This window comes from Sinocyclocheilus anshuiensis, unplaced genomic scaffold (assembly GCF_001515605.1).
Source record: "Sinocyclocheilus anshuiensis isolate Anshui unplaced genomic scaffold, SAMN03320099.WGS_v1.1 scaffold78, whole genome shotgun sequence".
Classification (NCBI taxonomy): Eukaryota; Metazoa; Chordata; class Actinopteri; order Cypriniformes; family Cyprinidae; genus Sinocyclocheilus; species Sinocyclocheilus anshuiensis.
Window position 1 is genome coordinate 2565514 of NW_015544250.1, and position 8057 is coordinate 2573570.

The 8057-nt window shown below is 37.8% G+C and overlaps 2 long non-coding RNA genes across 2 annotated transcripts in view; both read left to right on the forward strand.

Moving 5' to 3' along the window:
• Positions 1 to 5924, forward strand: part of LOC107697932 (uncharacterized) — an 8013-nt gene extending 2089 nt beyond the window's left edge. Inside the window, exons 2-3 of the long non-coding RNA XR_001635283.1 lie at positions 5252 to 5254; positions 5847 to 5924. This is a non-coding gene — a long non-coding RNA (uncharacterized LOC107697932). The remainder of the gene's footprint in view (positions 1 to 5251; positions 5255 to 5846) is intronic.
• Positions 1 to 8057, forward strand: part of LOC107697933 (uncharacterized) — a 23322-nt gene that overhangs the window by 6091 nt on the left and 9174 nt on the right. The gene's annotated exons all lie outside the window — the stretch shown is intronic.

Genomic DNA, 8057 nt, shown 5'->3' on the forward strand with positions numbered 1-8057 from the left:
CGAGCGTTGGGGCTGGAGCCGACCACCTTCTCCTCCTTAGATAACACTTTAGGTTTGGGGTGAAAGGCGTGGTCGGCGGGCTTGAGAATCCTGCGGCCGGCGGGCTGGAGAGAGCCGCGGCCGGCGGTCCGGTTTTCTGTCACGGTGTGCCTACGGTGAGGAAGAAGGAACAAGGAGCGAGGAATGAGGAGAACGCAGGAGAATCAGGATTAACAGTCTTTATTGACATCACAGGAATCACACGTAGGACACGGGGATCGATGTTCAAAACCGGACAGAGAACTCAAAACAGGAAACACCTTAAATACACAAGACATGGCGAGGGGAAGCCGAGTAACACCTGGGATCAATAAACATAATGGGAGCAGAAAACTGGAAGGACCAAATATGGGCATGGACATAACCTGGAGCACGTGGGGGGAGGAAAACACACAAAACACGGAACAGAGTCTGACAACAGGAATAAATCACATTTTAAAATATATTAAAGTAGAAAATTTTATTTTAATAGCCTATATTTAATTCAATTTTAGTATATTTAACTAAAGTATTGTTTTACTGTATTATTAATTAAATAAATCCTTGGTGTGCATAAGAGACCTCTTTCAAAAACACAAAAAAATCTTAATTATTCCATATTTAATGTAGGTAGCTCAAACAGTACAATTAGCAACCCCAAGTTCATGGATTCGATTCCAAAGAAATGCATGAACTGATAAAATGCAATGAGAAATATGAAAGCAGTGTATGGATGAAATGGATAAAAGCATCTGCCAAATGCAAAAAAAAAAAAATGTAATTAAAGATAGATATACAAAGAGAAAGACTGAGAAGTAAAAGGAGTAAGAAAGAGCAATACAGAAAAAAGGAGTGAAAGAGGGAGACCATCAGGGAAGATGAAGCCGTTGATAATATCAACAGCAGTAATTGATTGAGCATATTGCTGACAAGGTGATTGTTTAAACTTGCAGTGGTGCATTTTAGTCAAGCAGCAGCAAGACAGCTCGGATAACAAAGCACACACTTTTTTTTAGACTTGGTCTCTTCATGTGTTTTTACTAATAGCTATCTAATCATGGAAAAACCAAGTGCCCTCCAAGATGCATTTGAGACATATGCGAGAGATGGAGGTGGTTTGCAACAAGTGCAGTGCAGTTAAGTGTAAATGCTTCTGTTTGTTAATTAATCCCAAATTCCCAAATGGTTTAGGTTCAGTCCATACAATCCACACATAAGTAAGCAATCGTGGATGAGACACATATATCGAGCAACCACGAATTGCAAACATCATTTGCCATATGGGACTAAGAGTCAACAGAAAATTTTGCTGCCCACCATTAGCATTACCATTAAAGTGAATGGTTATATTTGCATAGAGCGTGATTAGATATATTTGTTTTACATCATAAAATGTAAAAAAAAAAATAGAATAAAATGTACACTACTGATTTTGAAATAAGTCTCTTATACTCACCAAGGCTGCATTTATTTTAATTAAAAAAAAAACGCATTAAAAATATTAATATTGTGAAATATTATTACTTTTTAAAATAACTGTTTTCTATTGAATATATTTTAAAATGGAATTTATTCCAGTGATGGTAAAGGTGAATTTCAGCATCATTTCTCCAGAATTCAGTGTCACATGATCCTTCAGAAATCATTCTAATATGCTTATTTGCTGCTCAATAAATATTTTCTTATTATTATCAAAGTTGAAAACTTTTTGAATAGTTTTTGTGGAAACTGTGATACATTTTGTAGGACTCTTTAATTAATACATTCAAAACAACAGTATTTATTTGAAATAAAAATCTGTCACTTTTGACAAATTTAATGCATCCTTGATGAATAAAAAAAAAGTTATTGACCATAAACAGTAGTGTATATGAAGTAATTAAAAATAACATTAATAAATTGTCATTATAATACATTTTCCATGATCCATTTTTGTTTGTTTGTTTTAAAGAATAAGCTTTTCATTTTTTTTCTTTTGGACCCACATAAGTATTTTAGGAATATTAAAATCAAAGTATCAATATCATTGTAAGAAACCAAACTCATATCTATCACTTTTTCTCTTCAGGTGTTTAGAGCAATGCATTGACAATATATATCTGTCATTGTATTATGGCATATATAGAGAGAAGAGGAACATTCTTTCCATTTTAGCATTCTCTAACAAACTGGACAACAATTTCGCCACTTGTAATAAAAGTTTATTTATTTATTTATTTGCACAGAAACAGAGTACATAGTGACCAGGTGTACGGTAATGGGATGCATTGCTGTTTCTTACAATCACACAGAGATCCCAGCAGGCATGTGCCGAAACAGCTCCGCCTCGTCTTATCCGTTTACTTTCGCTTAGTGTAGTATATGGCTGTAAGAATATGAATGCTTCCGGTCTTCACATCCTACTTGAGCCCAGCAGGCAACAGCCCAAACAAAGTGACAATAAGCCATCTGTCATACGAGCGTCGGCTGCTGCACAGTCTCCAGTGCCTCCGGAGCTCCTTACTGGGGGACATTAGCAGGGTTAAACAGTCTGTATGAAGGAAAGCTCTTGGAAAGCACAGCCATATGCTGCTTCTGCTCAACTGCACTGTCAAAGAAAGCTTGCTTGAAATCCTTTTCCGTGAAGATGCTATGCATTTGGGATCCATTTTTAAGGAAATCATCAGGTGATGATTAGGTTGGAAACATGCGATTTGATTAATAAACGTCAGAGCATATGTTACGGTAATTGTTTTGTAGGAACCCTCATCAAGTTTGTGAGGCTTCTCATCTGTGTGACAGTTATCAGCCTTTTTTCTCTGTTTTATGTCACCAATCACCTTTAGCTAGAGCGTATTTAAAAAGCCATTGATCTTTATAATGCAGTGCTTTAATATGACAGTAACAGTTGTACGTGATGCAGGAAGTCAAATTGTGGAGATTGATGAGGGCTTGCAGGTGAATTATAATCCATCTAACTGAGTGATGCGCTGTGTTCCATACCAGCAGGCCGACAAATAAATAAAACTCACAAAGGTGACACTAGGAATTGATACTTAACAATCCCTCTGAGCAACAAGCACTAGGAGCGGCTTTGACTGAGAGGAAAACTCCCCCGGAGAGACAGAGAGCGAGGGAGAAATGGCAAAGCTGGGAAGGTTAATGGAAAAGAATGGACTGGATTTGCCATAGGTCACACATACGGAGTCAGCACCTTGTTTATGATTAGAAGACGTCTGAGCACAGCTTGTGTTTGAGCCACTTAATAAAGCGCTTTAAATTACTATTGATTCATGCTTTGGAAAGACATCTATGAATCTACTATGAGGTGATTACCTATGTAAGCATAAGGTCCAGCGTTTTTAATCCTTAATGAGAGGCTGTGTGGTAAAGTGTGGTCGCAGAGGTTGATCCTATCCTTTTTAATTGGTCTGAGGACCTATATTTCATTATAATAAATAATGTTGTATCTTCTAATTTCTAAAATTGTAGTCGGCCATGAGATGTTTGAAGACAAATTGTGAATTTTAATGGCCGGTGGACCATCTCTTATGCAAATTGACTGTAGAATTAATTGATTCGATCCAATTTCCAGTCCTTATAGTCCTTAACTAGATTGTGGGATTACTAACTAAATCTGGAATGTGATGCATGTATGGTGTCCTGTGGGCCGTGTGGTGCGGGGCCTTAACTGGCCGTTCTGCCAATTTTTCAAAAATTCCCAAGATAAACTTATTTGGAGCGTAGGCCGTAATTTCATTCCCTGCGCTGAAACGGGATGTGAATATGATGAGCAACTGATGGGAGTCTTTTAGTGCACTCAGTCTAGGTTAGTGCTTTGGATCAATGCATGACCCTATTGGAAAAAAATTGGGAATTTGGCAGAACTGACCTTTAGATGAAAAGAAATGGAAAGAGAGCAAATAAAAAGAAAGCAATAGACTGGTAAATTTGCAAGGTGTATGAGTAGAATTACTTGATGTAAGTAATGAGGTTGCATAGTTGTAATGATGATTTCCTCATGAGGATATTGATGCTGATAGGTTGCTGTGGAGAAAGTGTGGCATGGTGTGCTTTTGTTCAAGTGTGCATGTGTTTGTGCACTCTAGCATTCATAAAGTCGTAGAATTTATATGCTACCCTCCGTATTTTGTTATATTTATCAATGAAACCCAGATCTATGTATTTGGCTGATGCACCAATAGCCTATACATTAAAACAGAAACCTGTTTTTATTCTATATGTATTGTGAACTTTTTGCACTATTGATATTAAAGTTGCCTTATTATGGATGAATGATATATTAGTGCCATGTCATTGGTTATGGGCCGAAATTGTGAATTTATCAGAATTAGTAATGGATATGTATCTTCTGATATTGGATATTTAAATGCATGCTTGTTTTTGTGCATGCATATTTTTACATTTAGATTACCTTTGCCACCCTCAAATATAATCTTTACTAGCACTAATAATTAAATAACACTGTCAAATGTAATTTTTTAAAAAGAATCTTAAAATTAATATCCGAATTTCTTACAACCCCAATTCCAGAAAAGTTGGGATTTTTTGTGAAATGCCATAAAATCAAGAATATGTTATTCGTTCATTCTCTTGAACCTTTATTTAACTGACTAAATTACAAAGAAAAAATGTCCAATGTTTTCACTGGCCAACTTAAATTTATTCTGTAAATATATACAAATATTTATTTTAATATATGCCTCAATGTCAATGGTACCTTCGCACATAATCCAGTCACTCATGCCCATGTTTGCTCTGCTGCAGCCCCACAGACGTTTGCTTTTGCATCTGTCACTGATGAAAGTCTGGATGGTCCCTTTGGTCTTTGGGACTGAGAACTCGATGTCCATTTTTTCCAGAAACTACTTGAAATGTGGACTCATCTGACCACAGCACGGATTTCCACTGTCTTTTTAACTATCTGAGATGAGCTCTGACTCAGAGAACCCGGTGGCATTACTGCATAGAACTGATGTATAGTTTTCTCCTAGAGTAGCAGAGATTCAAGTTGCATTTATTGATGCCGCGGCAGTATAAAGTGACAGTGGTTTTCCAAAGTACTCCTGAGCCCATGTGGCTATATTTAACACTGCAACATGACGATTTCTTATGCAATGCCATCTGAGGGCTCAAAGGTCACACACATTCAACTGAGGTTTCCTGCCTTGCCCTACACAGACTGAAATTTCTCTAGATTCCCTGAATCTTTTCACAATATTATGAATGGTAGTTGGTGAAAGACCTAAATTCTTTGTAATTTTGCATTGAGAAATGTGATTTTTGATTGGTTTGTTTGGCCTTCCAAAAGAGGACGATATCTGCTTCGTCATGCCTGGAGCTGATCCGTGCTGGTTGCTGAGGAAATACTACAACTTTGCGCTGTGGATCGCCGGATCGGCTTTCACTGTGGACGAAGCGGAGTCCAGCCCGGGGTCGTCACATGTGGTTGCCGCAAGCCCTCCGGATGCTCCTTCGTCCACCTCTGCTCACTCAGCCCGCCGGCCGTTCCTCACTTTATCCCCCAGCCTCTGCTCACTCAAGGTCGCCGTGTGTGACGCTGTGTTTTGTTGTGAAAGCGAAACTATTTTGTTTGGCCTTCCAAAAATGGACACGACTAGAAATCAGTGGTTAAATTGTATTTACAACACTGTTCCAGAACACTTCAACCCAAATATTCAGATGTGTGCAGCACATTTTATGGAGGACCGTTTCCTGATCCTGGGAGAGTAAAACACATTTCATTACACCAAATACACAAAATAATGTTCTTTTTAGCAGCATCATATGACCCCTTTAACACTTCTCTCATGAGATTTTGCACAAAGTGATGAGCCATGATCCAGCTTTGCTTGCAAAGACTGAGTTGCTCCTTTTATAGCCAAACATGATACCCTCACCTAATACCAGTTCACCTGCTCACTGTTTCAAAACAGTTTAATTTGGATATTCTATAACATTTTCCCTTTGTTCCCTTAAATTTGTTTATATTTACAAAATACATTTAGATAAATGTATTTTGAAAATACAAAAAACTTTTCTTTGAACTTTTGTCAATTAAGTAAAAGTTAAAGAGAATTAACAAATCACAGATTCTTGATTTTATTGCATTTTACAAAACGTCCCAACTTTTCTGGAATTGTGCTTGTAATTTTAGTATTTCTTTTGTGATTCCAGAAATCATTTGTAGCATTTAAAGCTATTCATAGTTTTTTTTTCTTCACAAAAAAGTGTATTTTTTCCCCAATGTTTATTTATACCTTTTGATATAGAATTTTAATATCAGCCATTTAACAGTTATTGGCCATGGCATGAAATTAAATATCAGTATCAGGTAAAACTTTAATATTTTGCAGTATAGGCAAAAAGAGGTGACGTGATCTCATAGCTTTATTTTTTTCTTTCTAAACGTTTTATAGCAGTGCATCAGCGATGGATATCTGTCATTGTTAGCCCATATATATCATGTTGAAGAGGAACTTGAATTATATCAAAGACAGCTTTGGATCAATTCAGTCATGTAGTGTGGAGAGTTTGCGCTGTGCACTCTGTCTGGTTTTAAATGCCTAAAAATAGGTCTTTTTATTGTGTGAGTGGCCAGAGCAAGCTCTCTCATCCTCTGTGATCTTTCGCCAGGGGTCGTGTAATGCTCCTTAATGTGCTCATAAATCATGGCTGGTCAGGCCATGCACACAAGAATGTAAAGAATCCAACACAGCCTCCATCTATCTCTCTCTCTTCTTCTCTCTTCAAGTTAGTCCAGTAAATCTTTTTCTCCTGAACACACGAAGAGGAATTTCTCTGCAGCTGATTTTCTGCAAATTAATTACATTCTGAGCTCAATGATGGATTTAGGAATGTAGTGGACCCGTTGTGCTGTTCTCTTTACCGTGAACTAAAGCTCATACAGTGCTTTGTTTGAATTAGATCTGGATCCTTCTTAGCTTACAGGCTGATTTACCTTCTGGGGCTGCATCATGCAAGCACTGCAAGACGTCTATTATAAAATGTTGTTCAGTGGTCAGTCTAATAACAAGTGCGTGAACCTCTCATTCCCCTTTGAACTTCAATTACTGAATTTCTCTCATATTAAAATAATTCAGTCATTGTTCATAATTCATATGAATTAATCTTGATAAGCTGGTTCATGCAAGGCTGTATCCAACATAGACATTGAGGGGGACATGTATGTATCATTCAGATTATTTGTCAATCAGTTTTATGGTTTATATATATATTTTTTATGACTGAAGGCCAGTATCAATGATACCAATACTGATTTCTCTTCATGACTTCACTGACCACGGCATTGCACGTAGTTTATTTCGCGCTTTGATATGAAAGGATACAGGCTACAGCAGGCGCCGGCGCCTTGTGCTTGCAATTGAAGAGCACGCGCTGCGAGCACAGTACCGTTCCCGCATATGGCAAGCCAAGAGTTTCACATTTACGCTATAGATAAATCGCGTTTTCATACAAAACGCCGTATTTGACGGCGTTTTAAACAATATTAGCGCCGTCAAATTAAAATACGCTTTTAACGCCGTTCAGCTTGCTACAGGACGCCGTAAAAAACGGCGTTCTGATTCCACAAAAGCACACGTTATTTACCGTGTTTTCCTTGTAGTATAATGAGCCATGCCCGCTGATTTCCACAGCCAGTAATATTGAACTGTTTTCACCCAATCAGTGATGAACAGAACCAGACCAGGGCTGCGTTCAGCCCCGACAAAATGGTGCAAAACGTTAAACGGAAACGGTGGTGCGTTGAACACCCTGTTCTGATAACGCAAGAGTTGCAACTATGGCAGCTGAGAAGGCCATTCTTTGTGCTCTCTTTGAAGAATTTTCGGAGCCTATAAATACGTACTGCAACATACGCTTGATGTTACAGTCACTGCCCTTGCCGTCCAGAATAAAAGAGAACAGAGAACATAAATTAAGGGATTTGTGGAAACTGTGGTTCCTAATTATTGTGATCCAACATTTGCCTCGCATTTCAGGATGAAAAGACAAACATTTCAGGTGAAGGATAATCC